This window comes from Hesperophylax consimilis, chromosome 21 (genome assembly GCF_061612785.1).
Source record: "Hesperophylax consimilis isolate HC1 chromosome 21, BYU_Hcon_1.0, whole genome shotgun sequence".
Lineage (NCBI taxonomy): Eukaryota > Metazoa > Arthropoda > Insecta > Trichoptera > Limnephilidae > Hesperophylax > Hesperophylax consimilis.
In genome coordinates, this window is record NC_142856.1 from 20,602,663 (window position 1) to 20,622,342 (window position 19,680).

A 19,680-nucleotide genomic window follows, 5' to 3' on the forward strand; every position below is an offset into this window, starting at 1 on the left:
TTTCTTTCTTTTTATCTTAGCTGGGAGAGGCGCCCAGTCTGTAGTCGGGTCATCTTCATCGTCCGAGCATTTCAGCTCCACATCCGGGACGTTGATGCAAAATTTGCCACCGCATGACTGACAGAGAACTGAGCAGTGGAGCCCAGCCTTTCTATACGAGCAGCTCCCAGAGTATCCTTTCATGCATTTACATGAAATTTGAGGATGGGGGTGAGTCCTTGAGAAGACAGCTTCCACCCCCATTCAGTGGGATTCAAGTTGACTCCCCGCCACTTCTGCACTTGGAGGTAGCACCTTGCTGCATGGTGGCCTGCAGCATCTTCCGTCGGTGGCAAACGGGCGAGGTTTATGTTTGTTGAAGTGACAAACGTCTTATACCTCAGGAAATCCAAAGTATCCCTCGCGATGTCACCCCCATATAGAGCCATGAAGCACTTGATGCCTGCTTCACTCACGGCTTGTGAGGTAGAGTCTGGCCGAAGGAAGACCTCCACTTGCTCAGCAAGTGGTTCACTCTTGCTCAGAAGTGTGCTGATTTTGGTCTTTCCTTGGCCAAACGGTGCTGAGGTGGTATCGCACCCGGCAAACGCGTGGGTTAATAGTACCGTTCCTGGTAATTGTCGGGAGTCCTGGTTGTTGTAGGAGGTCGTAGAGTAGTGACAGCAACCAGCTTCTCCCTTCGTGCTCTTCTAAAGATAGACGTTTGTCTCTTCAGCGCCTAAACCATTGAGAAGAACGAGCAGGTCGACATTTTCTCCCACTATGACGACCCGATCGGCATCTGCTTTTTTTGATAACGCCATCATGACGATCTCTCGATCAACATCTTCTTCGGCAACAGCCACTTCTACTCCCTCCTTCTGAAAGGCGTCACAGAGAAGAGTTATAAGGCGTCTCTTATTGTTTTCATTGCCCAAAACATGCTCTTGAGCAATTTGAATTACTGTGGATTCATCGAAAGTCAATTCGTAGCTGGAATGAGCTGCGTAGCGCCGGAGTCGTTCCGCTGTTTTGGTGTTTTTTTTTTGGTAGCATCTTCGGGTAGACGTCAAAAACGATGGAGACGTTCTTCCCAAAGTGGTTTCGGACGTAGGTGGTATAACGCGCCAAAAGTGCTCGAACCGTGCTTTTCCGCTGCCACACGACCTTGTGCAAGAGGTAGCCAACATCCAAAGAGTGCTGGTATCTATCGGCGTGTGGCTGGAAAGAGGAGTGAAGGGAGAGTACAGAGTAGATTTTGTGCCCTTGCGCATCCCTTGTTCATTGAACAGAGACATCGGGAACGGGGCCAACTCATACTTGAAGTCATCCTGTAAATCCTTTTCAGATTTCTTTACAATACACACTCGCTGAAAAATTGTGAGCGGATCCACAGCCACTCTTCTGTTTTTGTCCGGCAGTTTAACGGTTGAGGTGATCGATGCCAGCGTGGTCACTTTATTTTGTCCGGCAGTTTAACGGTTGAGGTGATCGATGCCAGCGTGGTCACTTTATTTTGTCCGGCAGTTTAACGGTTGAGGTGATCGATGCCAGCGTGGTCACTTTATTTTTCTGTTTTATTACTACCTTGTCGTACATTTTACCACAATTTTCATTACTCCTTCCGTTCCAACTCTCTGGGCTGTGTGGCAATTAATTTCAGGACCTGCCAGTAAACCACTACTGATAGAAATTAAACTGTCAGTTTTGGGAAATGGAGGGTGGAGAGCAAACCAGTTTTTTAGTTTTTCCATATCACTATTATCTCGGATGATTCAAGAAGGTCTCATGTCTACATGCTGCTCTCCAGTATGACATGATAAGCTGCAAAAACTTTCCAGTTCTTCACAAATGTTCAACATAAACACCATTCCTGTTGTCCACCTTGCCAGAACACTTTGGGAGATTCCTCTTCCTTGGGTCAAGCCACCGTAGGTTTTCATGGATCGCATCAGCTTCTGCTCAATTGTTAGGTCTGACCACAACCCAGACCAAAACTTGTCAGACCGGCAAATGGTGAAGGATCCTTTTGTGAACATGTCGTATTCACTTTTATCCATCCGATCTTGTAGAGCTATCATATCCTGAAGGTAGAGGTGCGCGCTCTTAGCATACAAAAAATGTCCAGCTGCGTGGAAAAAAGGGAGCATCTTGTGGACAGTGTACAAATGAAGGTTCCAATCACAAGCACGCTCTGCCTGGATGAATAGTTTTATCAAAGTGGTCATACGAAAGTATTGGACCCACAACTGTGATGTTGGACCATTCGCTTTAATTTTCTCCAAGGCACTTTTAAATTTTGCCTTTAGTATTTGGTAGGTATCAATTTCTTCTGCTGATATAGTGAGAGACCTTTCAGTGTCTCGCAGCAATTTTTCAGTCTCGTCTCGCTCCTCAGGAGTTATGTCAACCTCATAAAAAACAATGCTGGCCAGTGTGAGGTTTGCCAAAATGTGGGCCCGAACAGCTCGTGAATATGCGTGCCCATTCATATGGGTACCCATGGGTATAGGTACTAATGGGTACTTGAAATTTGAAATAGTCGTAATTGTATTATAACCCTAGGATAAACCCACGATGATTAATGGATTTACTTCACAGCACAATATAACCATAAAAAGACGCGAGAACAGTTTATTTGCATTTCACCCAAAACCCACATATGACTGTTTTTGGTTATCTGCCATTTTTGAGATAACCGTTTAGTCTACAGATATCAATTTAAGCTCAAATAAAAGCTTATTAAATTTACAACAACTTTGTTTGATACAATATTTGACGTGAGATGCGTATTTTAGAAATTATTTTACAAAATAAGTGACCATTTCGAAAAAATTTCACTTTTTGGAAAAAATTGCCTATTTTTGAAGAACTGTATCTTGAAAATCAATGGTTTTATATAGCTTGCTTTGGTCTCAAATTATAGCAAATTTAGTTTTCTTTAAAAGTATGTATACCAACTTTACCGGTCAGACCCTTCCTTTACTGAGATATTGAACAAAAACTGAAAAAAATCCGAAAATTTCCTGGTTTTTTAGGTCCACCGCCGCTCGCACAGCACTTTCGAAGTTGCAATTTTTTTTTTTAAATTCTGGTTTAGGTCCTAACAACATATAAAAAATTCAGAATGACTGGACCTTTTGCAAGCACGGATGTACATCTTGACTGGACTACAAGGAGCGTATAGTCCCACTACCGCTCTCGGGGGCTTCTCACCCGTAATAAGTAAAACAGTGTAAATGTGTTGAAAATTTGGTGCAAGATGAAGTATTTATTTAATTGTTAATATCCACAGATATCATAACGATAATAAGAGGCCGTACTTCTACAGATGTGTGTATTATATACATATTTTAAATTAAAAATATAGTGTAAAGCCGTTATTAACGCGATAATCATACATCCAAGTTTTAAAAGTGGGTTGTATGGTGTATCAATGTTTTTATTTTTTATAGTCGAATGTCTACAACAACTACAAAAAAAATAGGCAGACTGAAAAATAATAGTCCATTAATTGGTATTAAAAAATATGAAGTCTGAGAATGACATACGAAAGGTAGTATTAAGCCGTTTTAGGGAGCCGTTTTCCAGCAAATCACCATTATGCCCTATAACCCACTCTTAACACAAAACACAAAACACCTCTCCAACGTATTAACACCTAACGTAAAGAGTTTCCATTGAACTGTAAATATATATATATGAGACAACAAATTACCTGTACCAATATCAATTGAGTATTGAGAAAAATGAGTATTGAAATCTTTTCATGTTTTGCTACTTGGGTTAAAAACGGGATTGCAGGCCTTTAACGAATGAATTGACAACTTTCCTGATAAATTTCAAATATTTTATCACGATGTCGGAACACGTATTCGAACAACTTGGTTGTTTTGCGTTAGTGCTACGTGAAATCAGGTTTAATGAATTTTAATACGCTTTAAATTTAAGGGTCAATTTCAAAATTTTAACAGACTTTGGGAAGAATTCAGATAGTGAAGAAAAATGTAGGCGCCCAACTATAATATATTATTATTCAGAGAAAATCTGACCTATCGGGAATTCAGCCTATCGTAATATAAAATGCATAAAAAACTCTCACCATAAATACTGTTACAGTCGACGTGTGCCGAAATATTTTTTAACAAAAGAAATCGCCTAAGCTCAGGAAACGGAAGTCCTAACCCTCGCAATTCACAAAGGCTATATTATAATACAATAATAATAAAATACAATCACCAACACCCTCCTTCAATACTTCAATGGCCAAACTGAACCTTTTAATTTCGGAACTGATATTCTAAACGTATTTGTTTTAGTTAGCATTAATAAATAATATTAATATCACTGTAAGGGATGAAAACCTCCCCCTACAATGTCAAGGCTCGTGACGGCACCCCAGTATAGTAATCCATATTTTTTAGTGTTGTTATAGCACAATATTATTATTATGTATGATATTTAAAATGACATTAAAGTGATGACTCTATCATTGAGGAACGTGCTCATTGTTAGGGGGGAGATAACACGATTTGAGAAAAGATATTATTCAGTTTTAAGTGTGTGAACGTAGTGAATAATAAATAATAATTATATCTAACTTGCGATTGGACTATCGTATGAGAGAGACAGCATGATAGAGAGGTAGTGTTATACGTAAATTCAAGGTTGTTCAGTGTCTTTTCATTGTCACACGTTATCCGAGGTTGTGAACAAATATTCCCGTTTGACATTCATTTTCAAATACATACGCTGTTTTTGAACGAATCACAACATAAAATATCGTTTTTAAAAGCAGGTAAAAGATTCTTTAAGATTTGAATGTAACAATCGAACATACATGCAATTAAAATATCTAAATTTTAAACCCAAAAATGGAAATAAGTCATTTGAAAAACTTTGTATTTATTTAATATTTAATTAATTTAACGAATCACAAGATAAAATACCGTTTTTGAAAGCAGATAAAAAATTCTTTCAGAATTGAATGTAACAATCGAACATACGTGCAATTAAAAATATTTAAATTTTAAACCCAAAAATGGAAAAAGTTATTTGAATAACTTTGTATTTATTTAATATTTAATTAATTTAACGAATCACAAGATAAAATACCGTTTTTGAAAGCGGATAAAAAATTCTTTAAGAATTGAACATACCTACATGCAATTAAAAATATTTAAATTTTAAACACAAAAATGGAAAAAAGTTATTTGAATATCTTTGTATTTATGTAATATTTATTTGAAAATGAAGTAAATACTAAAAATTTAAACGAAACATGAAACAAAACAAGACAGAAAAAATTAAGGAGTTACAGTCTCAATTTTAATCGAACCCTGGATCTCTGTTTCACCGGGACAACGTCTTTAACCACTAGGCCATTAAGATCACATTCTTTTAATCTCATATTTCAAATTCACAATACTATTTGTACTATTTTTCCTGTATATGTAGCTGCTATCTTTTTCAATGATTACATAGTTGTAAAGAATTAGTTTATCCGAGACACTATCTAGAACTAATTCTTTGTAATCAACCATTCATATAAATATTTCATTAGGTTATGCTGCCTTAAGTATCCCAGGTATTTTGGGGTGTTATCCATCATCAGGGCAGATGTGTTATTTGAAAATAACACATTTCAAAATAACACATCTGCTCTGATGATGGACACTGCAATGCTGTCCGAAACGTTGGCTAAAGAAGGAGTTAGCGCAACACGGCATAACACCCCAAAAACAAATAACAAAAATACTTTTGGCCGTGAAAATCTTAAATCATATCCCAGGTATACCTACCTACGCATGTCGAGTTTTTTTTTAATTAACTTTTAACTGTTCTTTGTTAACTACAGCTATATATTTTTTTGATGATTTCTTTCTCTCCATGGTATGTTTGTTAGATCTATATCTCTTACTTGGGGGCTCGTTTTATTATTTTGTATTCTATGAAAAAAATATAAAGTAATGAAAAATTCATTATTAAATAATATTTTTTAAATACATTGTTACGTTGTGGTCCACGCTCTCTGCCTACTGTTTAGTTGCTTGGCTATTAATACAGTAAATATATCAGCTTTGGAGCACTATACAAACTGGAAAGTAACATTTTAACTGCAATAAACTTCTCTAGGTAAAAGTGCCAACTCTACCAGATCAAATCAACTGACGAAATACGCGTGTTTAACCTTCACTAGAGGTGTGCACCAATGTACTCAACACAGTAGTTAAATTGGATAAATAACTGTTTTATTACTATAAGTTTTCAACCGGGGGCGTAGCTCAGATGGTAGAGCGCTCGCTTAGCATGTGAGAGGTACCGGGATCGATACCCGGCGCCTCCAAAACCTCTCTTTTGTTATTTTTCTATACCAACTGATTTACCCAATTTTGCATATCGCCTATATCATATGGAATGAACAAAACCTCTGCCGTAGGTCCCCCCAAGTAGTTTGATGACTTAGCAGGGGTGTTCGTGTTATTGCGTGAAGTTTTTCCAGGTCTTTGCGGGATGGGTCGATTGAGGGAGATCCTTTGATCAGTCCTTTCACCGTATTGGATGGGATGTTTCATACGTCTCTAATTTCTGGACTCACTGTTCACTGGATTCTTACCCATCCCTCCCATTTTCTTCCAGAACTACCTCTCTCCACTTTCCTTAAAAAGACCTTCCACTCACTGTTCACTGGATTCTTACCCATCCCTCCCATTTTCTTCCAGAACTACCTCTCTCCACTTTCCTTAAAAAGACCTTCCACACAGTACCCCCAAAGATGACACACGGAAAAAACTTACTTATCCGAAATATTGATAATTTAAAAAAACTGATAAAAACGGGACTAGAGGTGGTGTCGCGAAGCTGCGACTCCACTATATATTTTAGAGGTGGTGTGATATGCCACACGCCCAAAGGACCAGTCCCAAACTACTCCGAATGATAGGTATGGGACGATATATGCATCCGACAAACCCGATGGACAGTGCAATAATCAAAGGTATAAATCTGGGCTTCTGGAGCACAAGATAAGCCCAGATTGGAATGCAGGAAAGATGGACTCACCCGTTGATGACTATCACACGTCTCCAGGAGTATTAGTTGATTTCACTTCACAAATTATATGTATATTCGCCCTGTCTGATATTAATTATCACTCCGAACTCTGATAAGCAACTGACACCACTTGTCAGATTTTACATGTGTTGCAACAATATTTTTAATATGGTGACATTTTGGGATGGGTAAGAGGGTAGGTAGGACATTTGCAGGATTTGGTATTGACATTACACTTGTCCTTTAAGCCTGTGGATGCATACCTAACAATCCCATATATATTGCGCGAACATTCTCCCGGCGTTGAAAGTACCTTCCGAAATTTTAAGTACTTTCAAATAAAGTAAAAAATTAAATGTAAAACGAAGTAAGATGAAATATAAATATTCTAATCAATACGCTATTAATATTACAAAGTTAAAACGAGAATTTATAAAATAATGAAATAAAGAAATAATACTTATTGTGTAGGCAAAGGAGACAATTTTACGACTGGTCGTTTAAAGTTCCCGGAAGGGGTCCTTACGCGTGCGACACGAACCACTCCGTCTTTACCAGGGAACACCTCCTCAACAACGCCCACCGGCCAATAAAGTGGAGGCGCATCCTCTTGATGCACCAATACTATGGTACCTACTAGAATGTTATTCGCGGGACTATTCCATTTTTTTCTCATCTGCAGAGAGTGAAGATACTCTATATGCCACTTCTTCCAATAAGATTGAACGAGGTGGTCCAAAAGCTCTTTCCTTTTCAGTAGACTAATGCGTTCATTAGTCAAATCATAAGCAGGTAGATGCTGAATCGGGGTAGACATCAGAAAATGAGCCGGAGTAAGAGCTTCTGGATAATGAGAACTGCTTAATAAACATAATGGCCGTGAATTAAGTACAGCCTCTATTTGTGTCAGAACTGTGAGAAGCTCTTCATAACATAAAAGTTGAGTACCCACAACCCTATACAGATGCGATTTAATGCATTTAATATTTGACTCCCATAATCCTCCAAAGTGAGGAGCGCGGGGTGGAATCGTCTTCCATTCAATTCTCCGAATGTTAAATTCATTGCGAAGAACTTCTTTAGTTGAATTTGCCTCTAAAAAATTATACAAGTCATCCAGACAATTCTTTGCGCCTATGAAATTTGTCGCATTGTCACTGTACATACACGAAACCGGTCCGCGTCTGGATAGAAAACGCTTAAATGCGTTTAAAAAATTGTCCGTGCTTAGATCTGATACCACTTCCATATGTATAGCCTTCGTTGTTAAACAAATAAATAGACATATATATGCCTTTTGACTTTTTACCCCACGACGCCTAGAAAGGGTTATATTTATTGGTCCGGCAAAATCTACACCCGTATGTGTAAATGCCTTTGCTTCCTGAACTCTAGCTGTAGGTAAATCTGCCATTAGCGGTATAATATTAGAAGGTGCAGTTTTAAAACAGAAATTACAAGCATGTACTCTTTTGCGTATTAGATTTCTCCCCGATAAGATCCAATAACGCTGTCTAATTATTGACATAAGGAGATGTGCACCAGTATGACAATTCACACGATGGTGAAAGTCTATAATTATATCGACAATATGATCCTGTCTTGGCAAAAGTACTGGATGTTTGTTTTCAAAAGGTATATTCGCGTTTGTTAATCTACCACCTATACGTAACAAGCCATTATGATCTAAGAACGGGTTTAGTTTTCGGATTGAAGGTAAGCATAATTTATCCCTCTGTATTAATTGTATATCGGCACTAAAATACCTATTCTGTAAAGCTTTTAATACATTCATTTCAGCAATGTTTAATTCCGTGGAATTTATAACTGTTGAGCGTGATAACTTTCGCATAAATCGTAAAATATATACCACAATTCTCAGCAGTTTTGGCCATGAGGAAATTTTTAAAGCGAGATTATATATCGGAGAATTTTCCTCTATTGACGTTATCGTAAATGTATGCGATTTTTTCAATTCCAAAGTATTCTCCTCCTCTCGTGAGGGGGAAAATCTTTCGACAGGCCACTCGGATACTGGGTTCGCAGCCCAGGGCGGACCGTGCCACCAAAGATAATGATCGACTAGCTGTGCAGGCAGTAGTCCTCGTGATAAACAATCACTAGGATTGGTAACGCCATCTATGTGATAAAAATGTTTCGCGGGTAAATTTTCCTGAATTTCACTAACTCGATTAGCTACAAAAGTTTGCCACCGGTGCGGGGACGAGTGAATCCAAGAAAGTGCTATTTTTGAATCTGAAAAAGCAAATATATCGTTTATCGAAACGCGATTTCTATAAGTATCTATAATAGATCTAACGAGTCTAGATAAAATAAGCGCAGCGCATAATTCCAATCGAGCGAGCGACACTGTTTTCAGAGGGGCCACCTTGGATTTAGAACATATCAAATTCATTGTAGTGTTGCCACCCTTATCCGTGACATGAAGATATATTACACAACCGTACGCTTTCAAACTCGCATCTGCGAAGGCGATAATATTTATCGTGCAGTCCTCCTTTACTCCCAAATATCGAGGTAAATTTAAATTAGAAAGCATCGGTAATTCTTCCTTGAATTTGACATATCTATTAACAATACTTTGGGGTAGTTCCTCGTCCCATCCTACTTTCTCTAACCACAGCTCTTGTAAAAGTAATTTGGCATATAAAATTACCGGAGCAACCAAACCTAATACATCGAATAAACGAGCTATTGTGGAAAGAATTGATCTTTTACATATAGTTTTTTCCTCCGTCGGACATATCATAAATCGAAAACAATCAGATATCGGATCCCATTTTAATCCTAAAATGCTACATTTATCCGAAAAATCCATTGTCGCGCGGTGCGACTCTGGTAATTGGGCCAGTAAATGAGGAGAATTACTCGACCATTTGACTAATTCAAATCCTCCACACTTGAACATCGCCATTAAATCTGTAGCCAAAGTGATGCCTTCACTTATAGTATTTACAGAATATACAAAATCGTCCATATATAAATCATTAATTGCAACTTCCGCCGCTTTCGGATAACGATTTCTTTCATCGCTCGCTAGCTGCCGTATAGTTCGCATTGCTAGAAATGGTGAACAGTTCAAACCAAACGCGAGTGAATTAAATTGATAAACTCCAATTTGTTCATCTTCGTGAAATCTATAAAGAATTTTTTGATATTTACGATGGCTTTCCGTTACCATTATACGTAGATACATTTGCTTAACATCTGCGGTTAATGCTACAGCGAATAAGCGAAATTTAATTAAAAGTGTAAATAAATTAGATTGCAAATTTGGACCTGTATACAAAGTATCATTAAGTGACAACCCTGAACTGGTCTTTGTACTTGCATCTAATACAACACGAGTTTTAGTTGTTGATTTATCTTTACGAATTACTGCGTGATGAGGAATGAAATATCCCTCATCAATATTAGATGAAGACGGAACTTCAACCCTCATATATCCCTTTTCCAGATATTCAGAAACTACTTCATTATAACTGCAATGCAATTCTGGCGACGTATTAAATTTCCGTTCTAAATATTCATATCGACGCTGCGCGACACGGCGCGAATCACCTAAATTATTAGGATCTATCTTAAACGGTAAAGATACAATATACCTTCCCGATTCATCCCGTTGGACTGACTCGAGGTACATTTTCTCACATTCTGCATCTTCAGCACTCATCAACGACTTAATAGGCATGTCTTCCATCGTCCAAAACTTGGATAACGCATTATATAAATCTACATTGGTTATGGGGCCGAACGTCCACGAAACCTCCGGCGTACACGTAGGTATTTCACCCATTACAATATACCCGAATACTGTCTGTATAGCCGGTGGTGCATTCGTATTATGTTTAGATAAAACCTTATTCCCCAGCAGAATATATGGAAATAACTGTGCACCTAATAAGATATCAACATCGGATGGAACGTTCCAGGATTCATCCGCTAAGTTTAAACCCACTAAATGCTCACATGACTTTGTGTCAACATGTTGTGTAGGAAGCTTATCAGTTATTTTATCGACAACTAATAGACTAATTTTATAAGTATCTTCTGAAACGCGGGATTTAATTTTTAACGCAACGTGTCCCAATATTGGTGTCTCTACTGAACCAACACTTTTAACTACTGAATTATTTAAAGGAATTATTTTAAGATTTAATTCATTACAAGTGTTTAAACTGATTAAATTTTGTTGCGAGGCGCAATCAATTAAACACCTTACGGTTACTTGATTATTTTTATTGTCATAAGCAAATAACTGCGCGGTTGACAGTAGTACATTCGTAGCTATATTACCCGCAGAAAAATTATTATAATGTTTATTATTACGCGCTATTAATGTAATGGCTTCGTTTTTCGATTGACTTTCAGTATTCACCGTGCTCTCAAAATGCAGAGCGGTGTGATGTCGTTTTTTACAAATTCTACAATCCGATTTAGATGGACATTTCACAGTTTTATGTTTATCGCTTAAGCAGTTTACACATAAATTATTTAATTTCACAAACTGAAAGCGAGCATTTGGTCTTAATTCGTTAAATTGTTCACATTTAAACAATTCAACATGATCAGAATGATTACATTTCCGGCACCTATTACGATTATTATTACTTGACTTCTGTTCGACCACAGCGAATGAATGCGTAACTTTGTTTTTATTATTAACAACTTTATTATCATTTTGCCCAGTTCGTTCTAGGATTTTGACATGCGACCGAATGTATTCTATTAAATCGGTATATGTAGGTATAGCTTTCTCCCGTATAGACATTTCGAAATTTTGCACCAACTGTATATCTAATTTTTTCAGTGCAACATGTAATATTATAAAATCGGTTAGGTCATCAATACCTAATTCCTTGAGTGCAGCTATGGAAGACGCAAACCTTTCGATAAAATTATTTAACTCATTTGGGTTACTAGGTGCCAATAATTTTAAATTCAAAATATTGTTCAGATAAAAGGTACCTAGCACGCGTTTGTCCTGATATTTCTTTTCGAGAGCTTCCCAAATTAAAAAAATAATTTTGTTCGTTCGGAAGTATTCCCGCAAAAACTGATAACGCCTTTCCTTGGAGTTTCCCTATCAGATATTGCATCTTCTGCGACGTATTCAAATTTTCATTTGAGTGAATGTTTAATTTAAAAGCTTCATAAAATATCGACCAATTCTCTTGATTACCATCGAACGATGGCATCTCGATCGGTGGGAGCTTAATTAATGGTGAATTATTTAATTTCTGTCGATCACGTGATGAATCTTGCTTTGCTATAATGCTTTCGCGTATAGAAACTACAAAACAGTACTTATTTTCGAATTTACTCCATAAATCGAAATTCATATTGTAATTTGAATCCTTTTTCAACTGAAGTGTATGAAATTCATCACACAACGTATTAAATTGTGCATAATATGTAGCTATATTAACCGTTTGTTTAACAAAATCCTCCGAACTTCTCGTCTCCCTGTCCGCAATACTTTTCCCTTTCTCATATAATTCATTAACACGATTATGCATCAAATTAATCTTCGATTCTAGTAACTTGATTTTAATATCCTGAGTACTATCGCTAGTCGCCATGATTAATTGTATGTAGGAATTTAAACACAACAATAATTACAAATGCAACCTAGTACATACAAATTAACAAAGTATAAAGAGGAAATAATATTTATTTATAACTTTAAATATGTTAATTTTAAATACCCCGTTGGTAATCCGGCTCGAAAGAACCAAAAATGGTGTCGCGAAGCTGCGACTCCACTATATATTTTAGAGGTGGTGTGATATGCCACACGCCCAAAGGACCAGTCCCAAACTACTCCGAATGATAGGTATGGGACGATATATGCATCCGACAAACCCGATGGACAGTGCAATAATCAAAGGTATAAATCTGGGCTTCTGGAGCACAAGATAAGCCCAGATTGGAATGCAGGAAAGATGGACTCACCCGTTGATGACTATCACACGTCTCCAGGAGTATTAGTTGATTTCACTTCACAAATTATATGTATATTCGCCCTGTCTGATATTAATTATCACTCCGAACTCTGATAAGCAACTGACACCACTTGTCAGATTTTACATGTGTTGCAACAATATTTTTAATATGGTGACATTTTGGGATGGGTAAGAGGGTAGGTAGGACATTTGCAGGATTTGGTATTGACATTACACTTGTCCTTTAAGCCTGTGGATGCATACCTAACAATCCCATATATATTGCGCGAACAAGAGGCCTATAACGAATGAAATGAAAAATTTCAAACAAACTATCAATAAAGCACAAGTATACGCTAATGTTATGAGGAAATCAGAATACGTGTTCTTAAAAATAATAATATTTTCGCATTTCGTCCATTATATTTATTCGGACAAGGCCACCTGTACACGTGATCACATTATTACAGTATAAAGGAACTGCAGGTTATCCGCCCTTGAGGTGTTTTTGCACAAAAACGGCGCTATACAAGTCATCCAAGTATTATTATTTATTTATTATTATCCACTGCTTACCAGCCCTGGTATACGTAACAGATGGTTACTCCTTCAGGGCTCTCACTAGAATTCTAATTTTCTTTCGTTAAACGACTCTATATTTAAAGTTTGTTCAATTTAAATTTTGTTCAATTTAAAGTTTGTTCAATATAAAGTTCGTTCAATTTAAAGTTGGTTCAATTTAAAATTTGTTCAATTTAAAGTTTGTTCAATTTAAAGTTTGTTCAATTTAAAATTTGTTCAATTTAAAGTTTGTTCAAATTAAAGTTTGTTCAATTTAAAGTTTGTTCAATTTAAAGTTTGTTTAATTTAAAGTTTGTTCAATTTTTTTGTTTTTATATATGCATGTAATATTTTACATATACATTATTTTTTGTATTCTTTTGTATTTTTACTAACTCTGATTTGTCTACAAAATATATGTAATTAAACTGCTACGCGGCTCAGAACAGATATCGTCTAGTGAGTCGGGTAGCGCACATGATTTTGTTAATAACCTTAAATAAAAATTAATACAAAAATAAAAATAAATTTTCATAAAAAGAATCTAGACCTCCCTACATAGTGATTAGGTTGCAGGATGCCTACAATATACATAAAACACAATTAACAATATTAAAATATGTACAGGAATAGTTAAAATAAAATAAGCGTAAAAATAATGATTGTATGAAGGAACTGATAAAAATGATTGTTATTAAGATAAAAAAAAAACCGTACTCATTTTTCTTGATGTATAGGCCTTGAGGGTAAATATTTTTCTCAGGGCCTCCTGTGTGAAGTTAATGTAAAAAATAATATTTATAAATACAAAATTAGGGACTGTTCTAGGAAAGAACAAGGGTTGGGATAGCCGTATTTTAGAGGGCTATTCCACACAGATAAAGCATGGATAAAGCCTATGGCTTATGACAGGCGAATGCGATAACACAATTTGTAAGGTTAATTCACAGTCAGCTTACCGGGTAGCGAACGAAATCTGCATCTTGAGAATCATCTGTCAGCACTAGAACGATGATCGTTGTACGGTAGCACTCGTTATGTTGAATTGGATTGCGATAGTTGCGATAAAATACGTTTAAGGGATTATTCTGATAAATAACCGGCGATAGTACACACATTGGTTTTTTTACAGGACGAACGTTTTGATGCGATTGTACGGCTCACGGCACTCCGTGATTATAAGTGAGACGTGTGTGAATTCAAACTGTACAGTTCAAATTCTGACCATACTATTGGTTAGCACACGGCCTGTCAAAAGCAAATCGGCGTGACGGAACAGGGACTTTATAGTAAATATTTAATATGAATATTTTTTGACTTACCATGGCATCAATAGTTGTTGATTTGAACCGTTTCTGGAAAAAAACTACTTTTTTCCTTAATAAAATGCTTTCATATTTTATAAGTATATTTTAAACTCGTATTTGAAGAAATCCATCAATATTCAATTCTTTTTTCATTCGTTTAACCCCAAAGAGCAGGAAAATTCGTTTAGGTACGGAGCGGGAGTTTGTGTAAGATTGGTATCAGGATTAAAAATCACCCATGCGAAGAAAAATCCTGAATATATAGGAAGGTTTAGTTGGGTTAAGGGGTGGAGAAATGGAAGAGGGTGGGAAGGGAAGGTGTGGTTTGAAAATGGATTGATAGACCTTTTGGCTGGATGGAGATTAAAACGAAAATATTTTTCATTTTGATTTAAAGGGAAAAATAAATAAAATATGGTCTTTGGGGTGCGTCGAAATTCGTGTCTATTTGTTTCTCATTTTAGACAAAAACTATTTGGATCCAACATTTTTTTCATATCATACCTAAATTTCAATTTATTCAATTTAAATAAATGAGGAGAAATTAACTTGCAAAAACTTTCGATTTCGGAGCCCATTTAATTTTTTATTCTTTTTATATTTTCGTATAAACAACAAAGTGAATAACCCACAAGAGTCCCAACTGCTCCCAACCGTCAGGAGCTAGTAAAACTACGGCATCCACAATACTATTACTTTATAATATTTAATACTTAATACTTAATTTGAACAATATATTAATGAAATATTCCTCAGCACGGGAGATCCCAGTGAGGATATCATAATCTCATTTTGTTACAAAAATGAAGATAGTAAAATAAATATTATTAAACTGAAGAAATAGAGAGTGGAAGGAAATGGAAAGATGAAATGTGCTCTGAAAGAATCCAGGACAAATAAGAAACCTTGATATAAGACCAATATTCAGAATTGAAACGACCAGATTTGAATACCTAGGTACTCGCCTTCCTCTCTCCTACCTCCTTCCCTTCCCAACTACCTTTAGCCTCGCAGCATTCCCCAAATGGGAATGTTATGGTCTCAAAGGCTCCTGACGGTTGGCAGCTGTTGAGACTCTTGTGCGGTATTCATATTAAAAAAAAACAAAATTTCATATTAAGTTTTCATTACTATCTGAAAATAGTGCGATTAATTAGCACCCTCTCAAAATGATCTTAAACCTAATCTAATTTATCTAAAAAACATATTACACTTAATAAATTTAGTTCTTTCCAATTATCAATTATTATAATTCAATCCCGAATAAATTGCATTACAACTCTAACAAATAGATGCAATATTTGATTAAGTCCCGACGAACCATTGACGCGCTCCCTCCAACGCTTCGCCGCTCAGCTGCCGGCTCCTAATGGTGAATGCGGGATTACGCTAAGTCCTGTGTAATCCTTTTATTATCAGCGAACACCGCATTCAAATCATTTCATAAGCGCCCGTTTGTTCTACAGTTGGCGGCCCGTGTTACGCCGGGTCCGTGTCCGTGTGAAGTATATTAGATTGTGTGGGCGTGGGTTTTATAGTGCTGAAATAAAATTAATTTTGTAAAGTTTAACTTTGAATGAAGGGTATCTTCCACAACGTTTATCTTCAACTCTTAAATGCCAAATAAAACACGACAATTTAACGTACCTAGCAGTATGTTACTATAATTTCGATATAAGGTTACAATAATGGGATTAATGAATTTCTTTCTACGTCTGATTTTGAAAAACTTTACGTAAAGCCCGGACTTTGGCTAGATGAATGAGCTCTGTATGAAAAGCCAATGTAAAATATAGCTAATTTATTAAAAATCTGATCATATTATTCGTATTCCTGTAGAAAACGAATTTAACGAATGAATACAAAGTGTCAGTAAAAGGCGAATGTGTTATGAGGACGGCGGAACACGTGTTTGTAATTTTTTTGTTGATATTGTGGCTTTACTTATTATCAAATCGCTGTATTTTTTAATTTATGTTCTTGTTATTTTTAATTCCGTTTCTTGCATATATTATTTTTTAATATAATTTTATTTTTATTATTTCTTTCTCATGTTTCAAAACTGTCTGTCATTAATATTGTACCACCTACATGTAAAAGCCCTCTGGGCGTTAAATAAATAAAAATAAAATAAATAAATAAAATTACTTCATTATATTTATCAGGAAAATGACACCTGCATGAACACATGTTCCTACGTATTCTGAATGAATTGATATTTTATCATGTAAAGGATTGCCATTACGTTTTTAACAGGATTTATATAAATTAGCCATACTGAATTTTTCTCCGTGTAAGAGCCGAAATACTTAAGATTTACAGAAAAACAACTTTCTTCGTAGATTTCATAATAAGTGTCACCGCCAATAGTTTTTTTAGGGACATATCTACATACAAACACAATTTAGAAACGTATCAGTGTCGGAGATGAAAGTTTATAAATATCATCCCCAAGCAAGTAGAAGATGCATCCCCCAGCTATAGCTGGAAGCTGCCGCATCCTATCCACTTCCGGCCCGCCCCCCACCCCTACCATTTCCGGTTTCCATTATTGGCGCGGAATCCGCCGTTGTGCGGAGCATCAATATGATCTGCCTCTGCCATTGTCTGATGATTAGAAGGCCTCCCTTGTTGTGTGTCATTAAAAGAATCAGGGGAGAAATGTGAGGGGTCTCAATGTTATATCATTTCTCATCGGAGGTTCATTCACAAGTAGGTACCAAGTCAGAAGCTTCCAAGCCAGGTTCATTTTTAAATACATCTCTTCGAATTCAGATTTTGTTTCGGTAAATGAATTAAAGCAAATCTTGGAAGCGAACATTAACCCATTTCCAGACATCGACTCGTTTTGCGGCAATCATGTACACACTTTTACATACGCATTTATCTGTAATCGGATGACATTTCAACAGTTAGTATACAAAATAAATGTCGGTCCTATCTAATCGGAATTTGGCTCAGTTGTTATCGCTGTTGACCTATCCCTGGTGAGGGAGGTTCAATTCTCTATCAGTTCAAATAAATGTGTTTTTTTTAAGTTTTTAAGGACATTTTAAAAGTGCATACCGAGGGTTCACAAATGTGTGCAAATTGTGCACATTGAAAAGTTAACACATTCGATAGGAATAGGGTCGGATTAGCTCAGTGGTTAGGACAAATCCCCGGCAATGCTGAGGTCTGCGTTCTTTTTTATGTGAAACCGCACTGCTGCTCCCAACCGCCTGGAGCCAGTGAGACTATGGTATTCCCAATCGGGGTATGTTGTGAGGCTAAAGGTACAGGAGAGGGGAAGTAGAGGGGATGAAGAAAGTATTAAGTACCTTCCGAATGGTGGTCTTACACCAGGGCGATACTGAGAGTATCTTCCACTCTGGAACGTGCCACAAATATACTATATATCTAATATTTTTAATTAGTGATTTTGGTTAAATGACACAAATTTATTTGCGCACGCCGGGATTTGAACCCGCGACCTCCAGCTTGCTAGTATAGAGCTTTACCCCTCAACTACGGAGGCCGTCATTGATGCGACCGAATTTTTTTCTGATTTTTCTGTTTGTCAAATTTCGTTTGATAGTTGTGAATAAATATTAATTTCAATGATTGTTTAATCATTCATTCTTCATTCTAGAACGTGGAGAGATTTGCACTATCACACTCTTACATAATAATAATAATAATAGATAATATTTGGCTAATTTATATAGCGCCGTTTTCGTGAGAAATCACCTCAAGGGCGCTGTACAAATATATTTCTTAAATAGTTAATACTAGAACTACTGACTTATCTCTAAGACTTATATCTAGTGACTTACGACTAAGGCCTATAACTACTATCTTAACGACATATATACGAGTATTTATTTACATGTTTAGCAACTTACAGCTAAAGTTAATATTAACAATCTAATCTTACTAACGTCAGAAGAAGAAGGAAGTTCTATTATATTAGGGTGTTTTTATTGTTAGCTGGATATATATGTTAAATGAATGAAATTAATGAATAAAATCAATCGTCAATCTTAAACGCATCTAGATGATTCACATGCCAACAATTAAACCGATTGACTTGTTATGTTCCCGCTGATATTGTCCATTGTCCATTGATAGGCAAGTCAATAGCAAAATTGAATGAACGGGATCGCTAGATAATGTAACAATTACGGTATAAAAAAAAAGAAAAAAAAAATTTGGATAGTATGACGGATTTATGGAAATGAGTGTCTGAAACGGTGAGTTTTTAGTTTGGATCTAAATTTTGTTGGGCTGGTATATATACATCTCAATTCCATAGGAAGTTTATTCCAAGCCTTGGGGCCGGATACTCCGAATGCACGATCACCAAACTTAGTGTTCGGATTTCGCTTAGGCTCTTTCAACCTTCCAATTGCAGATGATGTCGCTGATCTAAGAGTTGACTGCCTTAGACCAGTATTTTCCGGAATGCATAGCTCAGTTACACTAAATACTAATTGGTCAAATACAAAATGAAATAATTACTATCATAATGATGACTATATCACCTGTAAGAGGTGGACGTATTTATTTAAACACGGAATGTGTTTAAAGCTAGTCCCTGGGGAGGAAGGTTAAAAGGTTCGCTCAATAAAACCGAATTTTTTTATTAGATTATTATATTATATTAAATCTTCTATATAGTAGAGCAAACCGCACTAATTTATTAATGAACTCACCTGTGGGGAGAGCTACGTGCTTTTTGAATGCGGTAGATAAAAAATTAGATTTATTTTTTGTGTCCTATAGCGCATTTGCGAGATTTTTGGCATTGCATATACACTGCATAAATAGTACAA

The 19,680-nt window shown here is 36.3% G+C and overlaps 1 non-coding gene across 1 annotated transcript; it reads left to right on the forward strand.

Moving 5' to 3' along the window:
• Positions 1-6,252: 6,252 nt before the first annotated feature.
• TRNAA-AGC (transfer RNA alanine (anticodon AGC)) lies at positions 6,253-6,325 on the forward strand. Its single transcript has one exon. It is a non-coding gene; the product is annotated as a tRNA-Ala (tRNA).
• Positions 6,326-19,680: the final 13,355 nt, after the last annotated feature.